This window comes from Dasypus novemcinctus, chromosome 21 (assembly GCF_030445035.2).
Source record: "Dasypus novemcinctus isolate mDasNov1 chromosome 21, mDasNov1.1.hap2, whole genome shotgun sequence".
In the NCBI taxonomy this organism is placed as follows: domain Eukaryota; kingdom Metazoa; phylum Chordata; class Mammalia; order Cingulata; family Dasypodidae; genus Dasypus; species Dasypus novemcinctus.
The window spans coordinates 55,988,874-56,004,374 of NC_080693.1; the positions used below are offsets into that span (position 1 = coordinate 55,988,874).

General features: G+C 39.3%; 1 protein-coding gene and 1 pseudogene across 1 annotated transcript in view; one reads left to right on the top strand and one right to left on the bottom strand.

The window, feature by feature from the left end:
- The window catches only part of ZNF652 (zinc finger protein 652), a 110,310-nt gene that overhangs the window by 23,700 nt on the left and 71,109 nt on the right, over positions 1-15,501 (top strand). The window lies entirely within an intron of this gene.
- On the bottom strand, positions 5,876-7,889 carry LOC111763394 (MAP7 domain-containing protein 2 pseudogene; annotated as a pseudogene).

Sequence of the window (15,501 nt, forward strand, 5' to 3'; positions counted from 1 at the left end):
TGTGTTAATGTTCCATGCATCATCTAATTTAATCCTCTCACTAGCCCTATAAGAGATTTATTATTATTATCCTCATTTTTCAAGAAGATCAAGGCTAAAAGAGGTTAAGTAGACCCCATAGTTAATCCCTAATGATAGTTCCAGAACTCAGCCCAAGTTTGAACCTTAACCATTACACTAATTACTGTTTTAACAAGGAGAAGGACTGGGTGGTAAGACAGGAGGTCTTCATGATAAGGAATTATTCAGTCACTAAATTCAACAGTTACTCTTTTCTGTGTTACGTTTGGCTTCTGTGCACTGCAGTTGAGTAGTTTTCTTCTTACCTCAGTGTTAATTTCTTCTCTCTCTTCTTTGTTGGTTCTTTCATCTCTGCCCTTGAGGTGCCTGAAGACTTGGTGTACAGCCCCTTTTCTGTCTTCCTGGCCCCCAAATTTAAATTCTTTCTGTATGTAAAATGTATAATAAGGTCAGTGTAAATATGTGGTAGTGGTTGGACCTGATGGTAATACATTATAATGAATGTAACAAACTCTGTTGATTCATGGGTGTGATTGTGGTTGAAACAAGTAGTCTAGGAAGATTAATGTTAGTTGGAGGACAGATGGAGGATAATATTGGGAATGTATAACAATGATTTTGGAAGTAGTGAGGTTTGTGGTTAATAATATAAATACAGGAAAGTTCTTTTACTACAGTGTGTTAAGAATGTGGTGATACATGGGGAAATATAACTAATGTAATGTCTAGACTATAGTTAACAAAAGTATTGTAATGTTTTGTAGCAAAATCAAAGAAGCTGCTATATTAATGCTAAAGGTGAAAAAATATGGGATTTGGTTTTGTGAGGCATGAATAATTATTAAGCATTTTTTTCTCTATTTTCTTCATTAATAAGGACACCTTAACAATGCCATTTAATCTATGTTCATCTGTGTATCTTTCTGAACATGGGAAGAACAATTGAGTGTGTTGTTGGGATTAGATGAGATAACAGTGCCTGGACAGAACTTTTTAGGAGTAATACTTCCATACCTTGTTGAGCTGCCTTTTGTATGTTATTTTATCTCTTCAACTTGAAATAAAGTTTGAATTAAAAAAAATTCTTTCTGTATGCTTATGTCTCCCAAATATATAACTCTAGCCCTGACTTTTCTCTCTGGATATCCACACTCTTTATATTCAATGGATAGTGGCAGCTTCACTTAGATGTCTAATTTGCCCCTCAAACTATAAATTAGGGTGCTTTAAGCTTCAAATAATAGAAAACCCAATTTAAAAAAGAATTTAGAATTACTGGAAGAAAAACTAAAAAATATACCATGGGACTGTATAACATAGTGAAACCTCATGTGAAATATTAATATGGGTAATGTTGCATATATAAGACTGTTTTTATAAAATGTAAATACAAACTAGGGAAATGGAAACAGTAGCAGCTAGGTACTATGGGGGAAGCATAGAGAGACTGTGAGGTAATGAGTTTTTTTTTTTATTGGAATAATGAAAATACTGTAATAATGATTGAAGTGATGAGTATACAACTATGATATTATACCAGATACCATTGATTATACATTTTGGATGGATTTCTGCTTTATTAATATGTATCAATAAAATACATTTGTTAAAAATAATTTGTTAAAAAATAGTTTGAAAAGGAAATTTGATTACCACAAATAATAAGATTCCACAGTCTAGGACTGATCTAAGTCCATGGCTTAATGACAGCATCCAAGACCCATGTTTTTTCCACCTTTCTGTTCTGCCAGCTTCGACATGTCTGCCTGTCCTTTGCCAACTCCCATAATGGTTGCAAGATGGGTATCGTAGTCATCACATACAGACAAGATGACGTACAGCAGAAGATGATGATGATGGTTTCTTCCTTTTGCTTTTTTTCCCCCAAGAAGTTAGGAAACCTTTCCTAAAAGCCTCCCTGTAGACTTTTATTCAAATCTAGCCTCCAAAACCTGCTCATGGGCCCGTTTCTAAACCAGTCACTGACAAGGGGAGGGGATTAGAAATTAGGATTTACCCTTCAGCTGAGGGAGGGATCACTTTGTCTAAGGGTAAATATTTAAACAAAATCGGAGAATCTAGGTAACCAACAGTTTAATGCAACATCTAAAATAAAACTCCTGATATCTGTTTCTCTTCTGATATCTGTTTCTCTTCCCTTCCTTCAAACTGCTCTTTCTAGTCTTCTACATCTCAGTTAATGATATTAACTGATCTTCCTGCTTGCTCAAGTCAAAACCTAGGAATTAGCCTTGCTTTTCCCCACACAATGCCCTGTCACTATCAGCAAGTTCTGTTAGCTCTGTCCCCAAAATAGATAATCTGAACATTTCTCCCAATCTTCACTGTTGCCACCCAAGTCTAAGCCATTGTTATCACTTACTGAGACTATTAAAACATCTTCTTATGGATCTTTATAATTTGATTTCATATTTGCCTCCCTATAGTCCATTTTTCATATGTGATCAGAATGCTCTTTTAAAAACAGTATTTGGATTATGTCTTTCACCTGCTTTCAATTTACTCTTCCATGACTGATCAACTGTGATTGGAATAAAATCCAGCAGAGGGGTATACCAGACCCTATGTGATCTGCTGCTTGTATGTCCCTTGGACCTCATTTGTAATGTCCTCCCCAACCTTTACCCTGCTCTGGCCTCATTGGCCTTACTTTCTTGCTGATTCCTATCTCAAGTCCTTTCTTTGCATTGATTGTTTCTGAAAACTGCTCTTTCCTCAAATCTTTGCATAGCTGACTTCTTTTCATTCAGACCTTGCTCAGATGTCATCTTTTCATAGAGGCAGTCTCTGACTATCCTTTTATTTTTAATGTAATTTTTCTGTATTAAAGAAGTTGTAGGTATGCAGAAAAATCATGCGGAAAATAGGGTTCCCATATAACCCCACTGTTATTAGTGCTTTGTATTAATGTGTTAGTACCTTTGTCACACTTTTTTTTTTTTTAAAGATTTATTTTTATTTATTTAATTCCCCTCCCCTTCCCCGGTTGTCTGTTTTCTGTGTCTTTTTGCTGCGTCTTGTTTCTCTGTCTGCTTCTGTTGTCGTCAGCGGCACGGGAAGTGTGGGCGGCGCCATTCCTCGGCAGGCTGCTCCCTCCTTCGCGCTGGGCGGCTCTCTTTTTGGGTGCACTCCTTGCGCGTGGGGCTCCCCTACGCGGGGGACACCCCTGTGTAGCACGGCACTCCTTGCACGCATCAGCACTGCGCATGGGCCAGCTCCACACGGGTCAAGGAGGCCCAGGGCTTGAACCGCGGACCTCCCATGTGGTAGACCGACGCCCTAACCACTGGGCCAAAATCCGTTTCCCCCTTTGTCACACTTGATGAAAGAATGTTATTATAATTGTATACTTAACTATAGTCCATAGTTTACATTAAGGTTCACTGTTTGTGTTGTAATAGTCCTATGATTTAAAAAAATTAACTCTAGTAACATATTACAACCAAAAACTTACCCTTTTAGCCACATTCAAATATATAATTCAGTAGTTTTAATTACATTCACAGTGTTTGCTACCATTACTCCCATTCATTACCAAAACTTTTCCATCACTTCTAACAGAAATTTTGTACCCATTAAGCATTAATTCCACATTTCCTATTCCCATCCTGGCCCCTGGTAGCCTGTATTCTAATATCTGACTATGAATCTGCTGATTTCATATCTGTGAGATCATATACTTGTCCTTCGGTATCTGGCTTTTTTCACGTAACATGATGTCTTCACGGTTCATCTATGTTGTATGTATGTATCAGAGCCTCACTTTTTTTATAGCTGAATAATATTCCATGGTATGTATATGCTACATTTTGCTTATCTGTTAATCCATGGAGGACTTGGGTTGCTTCTTTCTTTTGGCAGTTGTGAATAATGCCACTGTAAACATCATGTGCAAACATCTGTTCGAATCCCTTCTTTTAGTTCTTTTGGGAATATAACTGGAAGTGGGATTCCAGTGTCATATGGTAATTCTTACAGCTTTTTTAACATTGAGGAAAATAAAACTGTAGGAAAAGATGGCAAGGCAATTTTTTTTAGGAGGTATGGGGAATTGAACCCGCGACCTAGTACATGGGAGACAGGCACTCAACTACGGAGCTACACCCATTCCCAAGACAGTGTTTGAAGACAGAAGAACCATACTATCATTTTCTGTGTGCTTATCATCAGAGGGATTTTTTCCCCTCTTATTGATCAAGATAAATGGCACTGCATTGTTAGAGGCATGTATTTTATTATGTATATATGTACACACAAACATACACAGTTTCCATAACTAACATTCTTAAAGTGTAGTTGGTTTTAAAAGCACATGAACAGGATTATTGAGACTTCTTTGTACCTCCTGGCTGCAAACCTTTCTCAGAATTATGGATCCTTCCAAAGCACTCATTGTTCACCAGGAGATCATTTTAATCCAAAAGTCACATTATACTACAAGAAATTAAATTAAGAAGACACATCAATATATGGCATAAAATGTGTGGAGTATACATTCTCATGTCATTTTTCCCTCATCCTGAAGTTTTTTTTTTTTTAAATAACACTTTATAAAATTGAAGTTAATAGATCACATAGAACATTACTTTAAAAAAACATGAGGTTCCTGTATAACCCACATCCCACCCCCCACCCCCATCATTTTTGTAAATTGTATTTTTTTAAAGATACCTACATCACAAAAAAAGGTTAAATTATAAAAAAACAAAAGGTTCCTGTATACCACCCATCCCCCCAACCCACTCCTCCCACACCAACAACCTCCCCCATCATTGTGGCACACTCATCACACTTGCTGAACACATTTTGGAGCACTGCTGCACCACGTGGATAGTAGTTTACCCTGTAGTTCACACTCTCCCCCAGTACATTCAGTGGGTTATGGCAGGATATATACTGTCCAGCATCTGACCCTGCAATATCATTTAGGACAACTCCAAGTCCCAAAAATGCCCCCTCATCATATCTCTTTTTCCCACTCCCTGCCCTTAGCAACTACTGTGGCCACTTTCTCCCCATCAGTGATACAATTTCTTCTGTTAGTAGTCATCCAGAAGTTTTTAAGTTACAGTCTGTTAAAGTGACATACTGGGTCCAATTCAGAACCCCCTCGTTTCAGAGAACTGATCATTTGTGTCTGGTGTTATTAGAGTTGAGCAAACAAACAAAACCCTTGGGATCCAAGAGAAAAACAGTAGCAACAAACAGCATGAAAACTAACTACCTGCAAATGAGACATCAGTCATTCATTCAACCCAAAAGCTACTCAGTGGTTTGGAGGTACTATGATTTGTTTATTTTAAGGTACAACATGAAAAGGTCCTAGCTATGTGCAGTTGCCAGTGTATATGCATAGTAGAACAGAAATCACTATACACTTTAATTCCTAACTCAGCTGGACTTACTATTTTAGCCCCAAATGAGTAATGTGGGGCAATGCATTTTGCAGGTGGATAAGCTTAATAATAAAGAAGGGCGTCTTGACAGTATCTTCCAATGAAGATACCCCAGGAGCGGGAGAGTGGTGATGCTCATGAATTTCTTCTTTCAAACAGAGATATGCACCTCAAGTTCTGTAGGTAATTAAATAGAGTTTGAGTAAAGGTGTAGAATATTTGTAAGTGAAGACATCTAAATGCTTATGTGCTCTAACTTTGGAAATAAGGATGATTATAAAGTAAATTTCCAAACTGGCATCATGTAAGAGGATCTCTATGATAATAGAGAAGTACTGGAAGTGCTTTATCAGCAGCTGAAGCTTGTAAATAAAACCATAAAATGAAACTTCACCAAAGCCCAACAAGGCTCAGGGCTCAAGGTTTCAATCAAAGTGTCACCAATGTTTGACATGCTGCCTAGGAATACAATTATATTCAGAGTGAATCGTTTGGCAACCAGAGGTTAAGGATGACAGAAGCTTCTGCAAGATGGTCAGCCGGGGTTTCACTAACCAACAGCTCCACAGGTTCTCCAAACACCAACTCATATCCATAGACTGAACTTTTTCAGTCATCTAGACTCTTTGATTTCCCATCAGGGGTGTCTAGATGAATAAGTCTCCTGACTAGTTTAAGCCCATTAGTGCAGATGTCTCTGGGAAAAGTTTCTGTGGGCCCCACACCTTGAACTTCCCAGCAGGTATTCAACACATTGATTTCTATTTTGTTGGAGACAACTGGTTTTGTCTTATTTTACACACAAATACACATACACACACAGAACGGGCTGAAACCCCACTTTAGGGTCTTCTTTCTTTACTTCTGGAGATAACATCGCTCTACCTTGTTCTCTTCGTGGTTTCTTCTTTTCTTCCTCTACGGTCACTTCTGCTCAATCTGCAATATGATTTGTTCTCTTTCTAGACTTTTCAAGCATAGCTTTTTTTTTTTGCTTTTCTTTCAATGACAGCTCCTCCTCAGCCTTTCTCTTGACCTCCTCTTCTGCCTTTCTTTTTTCATCTTCTTGCTGCTTTCTTTCTTCTTATGTACAGGCTTCTTCTACATGACGTCTTTTCCTCTCTGCCTCTGACTTTCTTTTCAATTCCTCGCTCTCCAGTCTATCTTGTTCTTCTTTCTCCAGTTCTTCTTGTTCCTTCTGTGCCTTCTGGATCTGGGCCTGTGGTCTCTTCTCAGCCAGAAACTTTGCAGCCTCTTCCACCTAAGTGTTGCCTGCTGTGGGCTTCTCTGAGGCTTTATGGCTTGAGGCTTCGTGGCTCTTGGCCTTCCCTCCTGAAGCAGCATGCTTTTTGGAGAGATGCCTGTCCACAACTTGCTTCTGGGGAGTCTCCTCCCTAGGTGATCCAAACGCCTCCTGGCCCATGACACTGTCCTGTTCCTTGTTTGTCTTTTCTTTTATGCTTTCTTCTTGGGAGTTTCTCAGTTGGGAAAGGAAGAAAGGTGGTATTTCATGGGAGACCCTGGGTATGATGGCTTCATGCTCTTTGGAGAACGTGTATATGCTTTTTTTTTTCACAAATCAATTTTATTGATACATATTAATAAAGCACACAATCAGTCCAAAGTGTATAATCAGGGGTATTTGATATAATCACATAGTTGTGCATTCATCAATTCAGTCATTATTACAGCATTTTCATTATTCCAATAATAGTAAACAAAAAACAGACAAGCAAAAACTTACTACCTGTCAATCTCTCTATGCTTCCCCTGCTGTACATAGCTGCTATTCTGTTTCTGTCTCTAGTTAGTATTTATATTTTGTATAGATAGAATCAAGCAATATGTAGTGCCTTGTGTCAAATTTCTTTCCCTTAGTATATTTCTTTTTTTTTTTTACCCTTACTGGACGATTATTAATACTATAGTTTATATAGTTAATTTATTACCATAGTTTTCTTTGGTTGTATTTTTGCCTTACATCAACATCTTGTAATATTAACATAGACTTGTTCAGTTTCAGAGAAAAACAGTTTTATATATGCAATATTATTCATATTTCACATGAGGTTTCATTGTTATACAGTCCCATGGTACATTTTTTTAGCTTTCCTTCTAGTTATATATATGACCTTAGACTTTTCCTTTCAACCACTGTCATACCTATATAATAGGACTGCTCGTTACAAACACTGTGATATGCTTTTACCTTTTCTATTCATTTCCAAAGATTAACGAACGTTTTTACCAGGGCTATACTGATAAATCCTCAGTTTTCCATTCTCTAACCTCCTATTTTCTGGTGACCTATATTCTAGTTATTAATTCCATGAGTTTACACAGTATATATTTAGTTCATAGTAGCACAATCATACAGTATTTATACTTTTGTGTCTGACTTGCTTCACTCAGCATAATGTCCTCCAGGTTCCTCCATGTTATATGCTTCATGGTTTCGTTTTTTCTTACATTTGCATAATATTCCATCATGTGTGTACACCATGATTAGTTTATCCTTTCTCTGATTGATAGACTCCTGGGTTGTTTCCATCTTTTGGCAATTGTGAATAACATTGCTATGAACATTGGTATGCAAATGTCTTTTTGTGTCACTGCTCTCAGTTCTGGGTATATACGTAGTAGTGGTAGTGTCACATACCAAGTCTATATTCACTTTCTCTTAGGAACTGGCTAAACAGTTCTCCACAGTGGCTGTACCATTCTACATTCCGATGAGCACTTCTTTAGCTCTAGCTGCTACGTCTGCTTCAGGGACCACAGACCAAAGTATCATTGCCTCCAGCTGCTCCTCCCAGAACTTCTGCTTCCTCTTCTCTTACACGGCTGCCCTCTTCTGGTCCTCCTGCTGGCACTGCTTTTCTAGTTTTCACCATCCTTCAGTTTGCTTTTCACGTGGAGCTTGGCTCTTTTTTCTGTTTCTCCGGGATCTGCTGTTTTTGTGCAACCAGGCATTTTTATCTTCCTTCTCATCTTGCTTTGGCTAGCCTTTGTCTCTCATTGGATTTCAGAAATCCATCCACGCCTGGACTGGATACTTCTAAGGCTATCACTTTGTCTCTGTGCTGGCACAGATTCCCATGGGCCATACTTGGAGACCTCCTTTCCACGCTTCCCAGGCATTATCACTGACTGACCGAGCAATCGCAGGGCCACTTTTAGTTAGTGCTCCTACTGGCCTTGTAGAACTCCTCTTTTTTTTTTTTTTTAAATCAGTATTTCAAGTTATTCAGTTAACACAAGATAACTACAATTAACAATAAATCTGCTTCAGTCAGTGGTTACTTCTCCCCTTCTTTTGTTCATTCTTCAGTCTTGAGGATTTGGGTTCAAATCTCCATCTGCTTCAGGCTGAAAAGGGACATAGATATTATGGGGCAGAGGAAGGAATTGTTTTGCTTCCTGTTGAAGATACTCCTTGTATTGGGGATGGGACTGATCCATCCATCATCATCATTTTGTTAGTTGTCCAGGGCAAGCCTGAAGAACTAGAGAGTAGGAGTTGGCTACATATCTGCTGATTTTCAGGGCTTAACCTGCATAGGATCAATCCAAGGCTTTAAGTCTCTGAGAAATATACTTAACAGGTAATTTGAAAATTATTGGTTCAAATAAGAGAAATAGAAGAATCATTACTGGTTTTAGAAATAAGTATAACTATGTTAAATTGGGGTATTTTTTTCATATATTCCCAGATAGAACCCACTGAGACGGTGTTGATTTTATGTGGCTGTGGTGGCTTGCCTATGATGTCCAGATGCCCTTGGGGACCTCAGGAGCACTTTTTTTTTTTTTTGGTAAGGTACCAGGGGCCAGGGAATGAACCCAGGACTTTGTATGTGGGAAGCTAGGTGCTCAACCACTGAGCCACATCCACATCGCTTTCCCCGAGTTGGGTTTTTCTTTTGCTTTGCTTGTTGTTAGTTTTTGTTTTGTTTTTTTTTCCCTCAGGAGACATTGGGAACCTAACCTGGGACTTCCCATGTGGGAAGTGGGCACTCAACTGCTTGAGCCACATCTGCTCCCCTCAGGAGCACTTTTGTTTGAAACTTTATTTATGGTGGCAGTTTGTGAAGTCTGTCTGAGACCTGCGTAAGTGTAACCTCTGGAATGACCTCTGAACTCACTTTAAATCTCCTAGCCATAAAAACTCTCTTATTTAATATTTCCCCCTTTTGATCAAGGTCTATCTCCAAATGCATCACTGATTAATACTTGGTAGTAATCCCTCGGTGCCAGGCATCCTTTCAATACTTATTTTTTTCCACTTGTTTGATAGTAGCCATTCTAGTGTGTGTGAAATGGTATCTCATTTTGGTTTTAATTTGCATTTCCCTAATGGCTAATTATGTCATATGCTTTTTGGACATTTGTATATCTTCTTTGGAGAAACAGCTGTTCAAGTCTTTTGCCCTTTTTTTTTTTAAGGTTTATTTTATTTATTTCTCTCACTCCCCCCGCCCCCCCCCCCCCCCCCCCCGTTGTCTGCTCCCTGTCCATTCACTGTCTGTTCTTCTGAGTCTGCTTGCATTATCAGGTGTCACTGGGAAAACTGTATCTCTTTTTTTGTGTGTCATCTTGCTGCATCAGCTCTCCGTGTGTGTGGTGCCACTCCTGGGCGGGCTGTGGTTTTTTTTTCACGTGGGGCAGCTCTCCTTGTGGAGTGCTCTCCTTGCGGGGCCCACTCCTTGTGTGTGGGGCACCCCCACGTGGGGGTGCGCCTGCTTGGCATAGCACTCCTTGTGTGTGGCAGCACTGCACATGGGCCAGCTTACCCCATGGGTCAGAAGGCCCTGGGTATCAAACCCTGGACCCTCCGTATAGCAGGCGGATGCTGTCGTTTGAGCCATGTCCACTTCCTCTTTTGCCCATTTTTAAATTAGGTTACTTGACTTTTTGTTGAGTTGCAAAATTTCTTTATAAATTCTGAGTATTAAACCCTTATCAGATATGTGGTTTCTATATATTTTCTCCCATTCTGTAGGTTGTGTTTTTACTTTAATGATAAAGTCCTTTGTACAAAAGGCTTTAATTTTGATGAGGTCCCATTTATCTATTTTTCCTTTTGTTGCTCATGCTGTTGGTGTAAAATCTTAAGAAACCATTGTCTGACACAGGGTCCTGAAGTTGCTTCCCTTTGATTTCTTCTAGGAGGTTCATAGTTTTTCATTCTAATATTTAGGTCTGTCATCCATTTTGAGTTGATTCCCCCCCAGATGGGAATCCTTCATCTGTTTGCTCATTGCTTTTGCTCATTTTCTGCTCGTTGTCTGTTTTTTCTTGAGGAGGCACCAGGAGCTGAACCTGGGACCTCCCATGTAGGAGGTGGGTACTCAACTGCTTAAGCCACATCCACTCTCTGAGTTTATTTTTGTATATGATATGAGGAAGGGGTCCACCTTTGTTCTTTTTTTATTTTATTTTAAGAGACTGTTCTTTCCTAATTGAGCGAAGTTGGAACCCTTGTCAAAATCAGTTGGGGGAGCAACTGTCATTGGGGAGTGGATGTAGCTTAGTGGTAAGTGAGAGTTTATTCTGAACTCTCAGTCACTTCCATTGGTCTGTATGTCTGTCCTTGTGCCCATACCATGCTGATTTGATTACTGTAGCTTTGTAATAAGTTTTAAAATTGGGAAGTGTGAGTCTCCAGCTTCATTTTTCTTTTCTCAGGATGGTTTTGGCTATTCAGGGCTCCTTACCCCTCCATTAAAAATTTTTCTTTTAAAGATTTATTTTATTTTTATGTATCCCCCACCACCCACTCTTGCTGTTTGCTCTCTGTCCATTTGTTGTGCATTCTTCTATGTCTGCTTGTCTTCTCTTCTTGTCTTCTCCTTAGGAGGCACCAGGAACCGATCCTGGGACCTCCTTTGTGGAAGAGAGGCACCCAATCGCCTGAGCCACCTCAGCTCCCTGATTTGTGTGTGTGTGTGTCTCATTTCCTCTATGTCTTTTTTTGTTGTTGCATCATCTTGTTGCATCAGCTCACGGCACAGGTCAGCTCTCCATGGCACAGACTAGCTCTCTGCTGTGTGGGCCAGCTTCGCTTTCACCAAGAGGCCCTGGGAACCAAACCTGGGACCCCCCCATATGGTAGTTGGGAGCCCAGTTGCTTGAGCCACATCTGTTTCCCCCCTCCCCCCTCCATATAAATTTCATAATTGGCTTTCCCATTTCAGCAAGGAAGGCTGGTGGATTTTTTTTTTTAGGGGGTACCAGGAATTGAATTTGGAACTTCGTACATGCAAAGCAGGCACTCAACCACCAGCTACACCTGCTCCCTGATTGTCGGAATTTTGACTGGAGTTGTGTCGAATCTGTTAATTGCTCTGGGTTGAACTGATATCTTAACAATATTTAGTCTTCCAATTCATGAACATGGAATGTCCTTCCTTTTATTTAGGTCTTCTTTGATTTCTTTTAGCAATGTTTGGTAGTTTTCCATGTACAACTCCTTTACAGTTAAATTTATCCCTAGATATTTGATTCTTTTAGTTGCTGTTGTAAATGGATATTTTTTCTTGATTTCCTCCTCAGATTGCTTATTACTAGTATATAGAAAGTACTGATTTTGCATGTTGATCTTGTACCATGCCACTTTGCTGAATTATTTATTAGCTTTGTGGTGGTTTGAAACTATATGTACCCCCAGAAAAACATGTTCTTAAGCTTAATCCATTCCTGTGGGTGTTAACCCATTGTTAGTAGGACCTTTTGATGAAGTTACTTCAGTTAAGAGGTGGCCCATATCATTCAGGATAGATCTTCATGCTATTGCTAGAGTCCTTTATAAGCAGAATGAAGTTTCCACAGAAAGAGGGAGCAGCCAGAAAATGAAATTTAATGGAATCTGGAAGAAAACAGAGAGGCCAGGAGAGGTGACTATTTGCATTGCCATGTGATAAAGAAGCCAAGAACCAAGGATTGCCAATAGCCAGCCCCAGAATGACAGTCTTCATGAAGAAAGTATTGTCTTGATGTTGCCTTGATTTGAACTTTCTTTTAGCCTCAAAACTGTGAGCTAATAAATTCCAAATTGTTTAAGTCAACCCAATACATCTTATTTACTTTAGCAGCCAAGGAAACTAAAACAGCTCGAGTAGCTTTTTTTGTGGATTTTTCAGGATTTTCTAAATATAGAATCATGTCATCTGCAAATAGGAAAAGTTTTACTTCTTCCTTTCCAATTCGGATGCCTTGTATTTCTTGTACTTGCCTAATTGCTCTGGCCAGAACTCCCAATACAATGTTGAATAATGGTGGTGACAGTGAGCATCCTTGTCTTGTTCTTGATCTTAGAGGGAAAACTTTCAGTCTTTCACCATTGAGTATGATATTAGCTGTGGGTTTTTCATATGTGCCCTTTATCCTATTGAGGAAGTTTCTTTTCATTCCTAGTTTTTTGAACTGTTTTTATCAAGAATGGGTGCTGAGGGAAGCGAATGTGGCTCAAGTGATAAGGCCTCCACCTACCATTTGGGAGGACCCCAGTTTGATCCCAGGGGCCTCCTGGTGAAAAAGAAGAAGAGAAAGTATGCCTGCACAGTGAGCCAAGTGCCCACGTGGTTGCCCACACAACAAGCTAAGTGCCCACGTTGTGAGCTGAGTGCCCACGCAAGTGCCCACATGGCAAGCCGAGTGCCCATGTGAGTGCCCGCATGGTGAGCCAGTGCCCACGTGGCGAGCTGAGTGCCCACAGGAGTGCCTGCGTGGTGAGCCAATGCCTTCATGGCAAGCCAAGTACCAGCGCAGCAAAGCCGAGTGCTTGCGTGATGAGCCAGTGCCCATGCAAGTGAGTCATGCAGCAAGATGATGATGCAACAAAAGAGAGACAAAGGGGAGAGTCAAGGTGAAATACAGCAGAGACCAGGAACTGAGGTGGCACAAGTAACGGGGAACCTCTCTCCACATCAGGTGTCCCCGGGATTGAATCCTGGTGAATCCTAGAGGAGAAAGACAAGAAGAGAAGACAGAAAGAGAAATCGATACAGAAGATCACACAGCAAATGGACACAGATAGCAGAAACAGCAGGGCGGGAGAAGGGCAAGTTGGGGGGGAAAGAATGGGTGCTGAATTTTGTCTAATGCCTTTTCAGGATCAATTGAGATCATCATGTGATTTTTTTCCTTTTGTTTTATTAATACAGTGTATTATATTAATTGATTTTCTTATGTCTTAGCACCCATGCATAACTGGGATAAATTCCACTTGATGATGGTTTATATTTCTTTTAATGTGCTGTTGATTCTGTTTTTTAGGAATTTGCGGAGGATTTTTGCATTTGTATTCATAAGCGATATTGGTCTGTAATGTTCTTTTCTTGTATTACCTTTATCTGATTTTGGTTTTAGAGTGATGTTGGCTTCATAGAATGAGTTAAAAAGTGTTCCTTCCTCTTAAGTTTTTTGGAAGCGTTTAGGCAGGATTGTCCTAGATTTGTCTTTGTTGAGAGGTTTTTAAATTACTCATTCAACCTCTTGTTGCTATCTTGTTGACTTGATGTCTGTTGATATCTTCTATTTCTTCTTGAATCAGTGTAGGCGTTTTGAATGTGTGTTGGCTTGTAGTTGCTCATGCTACCCCCCCATGACTCCCTTGTCTGTCCATGCGCAGTCTGCTCGCTGTGTCTGCTCATTGTTTCTGCTTGTTGTGTCTAATTGTTTTCTTTAGGAGGCACCAGACACCGAATCCAGGACCTCCCATGTGGAAGGCAGGTGCCCAACCACTTGAGCCACATCTGCTCCCTGCTTGTTGCATTGGCTTGTTGCATCAGCTCTTCTTTAAGAGGCATGGGGAACTGAGCCTGGGACCTCCCATGTGGAGGCAGTTATCCAACTGCTTGAAGCACATCTACTTTCCTCGTATTATCCTCTTATAACCCTTCTTTTTCTGTAGGATCAGTAGTAATGTCTCATTAGTAATGTCTCATTAGTTATTTGTATTCTCTCTCTCATTTTCTTTGTCAATTTTATTGATCTTTTCAGAGAACCAAGATTGGTTTTACTGAATCTTTTTTTTTAAATTCTCTATTACGTTTACATCTGCTGTAATAATTGTTATTTCCTTCTTTCTGCTAGCTCTGGGTTTAGTTTGCTCTTCTTTTCCCAGATTCTTCAGTTGTGATATTAGTTGTCATTTGAATTCTATCTTTTCTTTTAATATAAGCATTTAAATTACATTATAAATGTGTAAATTCCCCTCTCAGCACCTCCTTTGCTATATACCATAAGTTTTGGTATGTTATGTTTTCATTTTTATTCAGCTCAAGGTATTTCCTACTTTCCCTTGTGATAAATCTTTTTTGACTCATTGGTTTTAAGAATGCTTTGTTTAATTTCTACACATTGTGAAACTTCCAGTTCTCCCTCTGTTATTGATTTCTAAATTCATTCCATTGTGGTTGGAGAAGATACATGGAATGATTTCAGTATTTTAGAATTTGTTGAGACTTGTTTTGTGACCCAACATATGTTCTATCCTGGAGAAGGATCCATGTGCACATTAGAAGAATATGTATTTTCCTGCCATTGATTGAGTCAGGTGTTCTATATCTATCTGTTTAGAGTATTGTTCAAGTCTTCTGTTTCCTAATTGATCTTCTGTCTAGATGCTCTATCCATTATTAAGTGGCACATTGAAATCTTCTACTATTAATGTAGAACTTTTTCTTTCTCCCTTCAGAGTTATCAATATTTGCTTCATATATTTTGAGCTCTGCCATTAGGTGCATATGTATTTATAATTGTTATGTTTTCTTGTTGAGTTGATCCCTTTATCAGTATATAGTGATCTTCTTTGTTCCCTGTAATTTTTACTTAATGCCCATTTTACCTAATATTAGTATAGCTCTCTTTTGATTTTTATTTGCATGGTATATTTTTTCTGTCCTTTCACTTTCAACCTAGTTGTGTCTTCTAATTTACGGTAAGTCTCTTGTAAACAGAATATGGTCCGGTCATGCTTTTTTTATCCATTCTGCTTATGTCTGCCTTTTGACTGAAGAATTTAATCCATTTACATTTAAAGTAATTCCTGATAATGCAG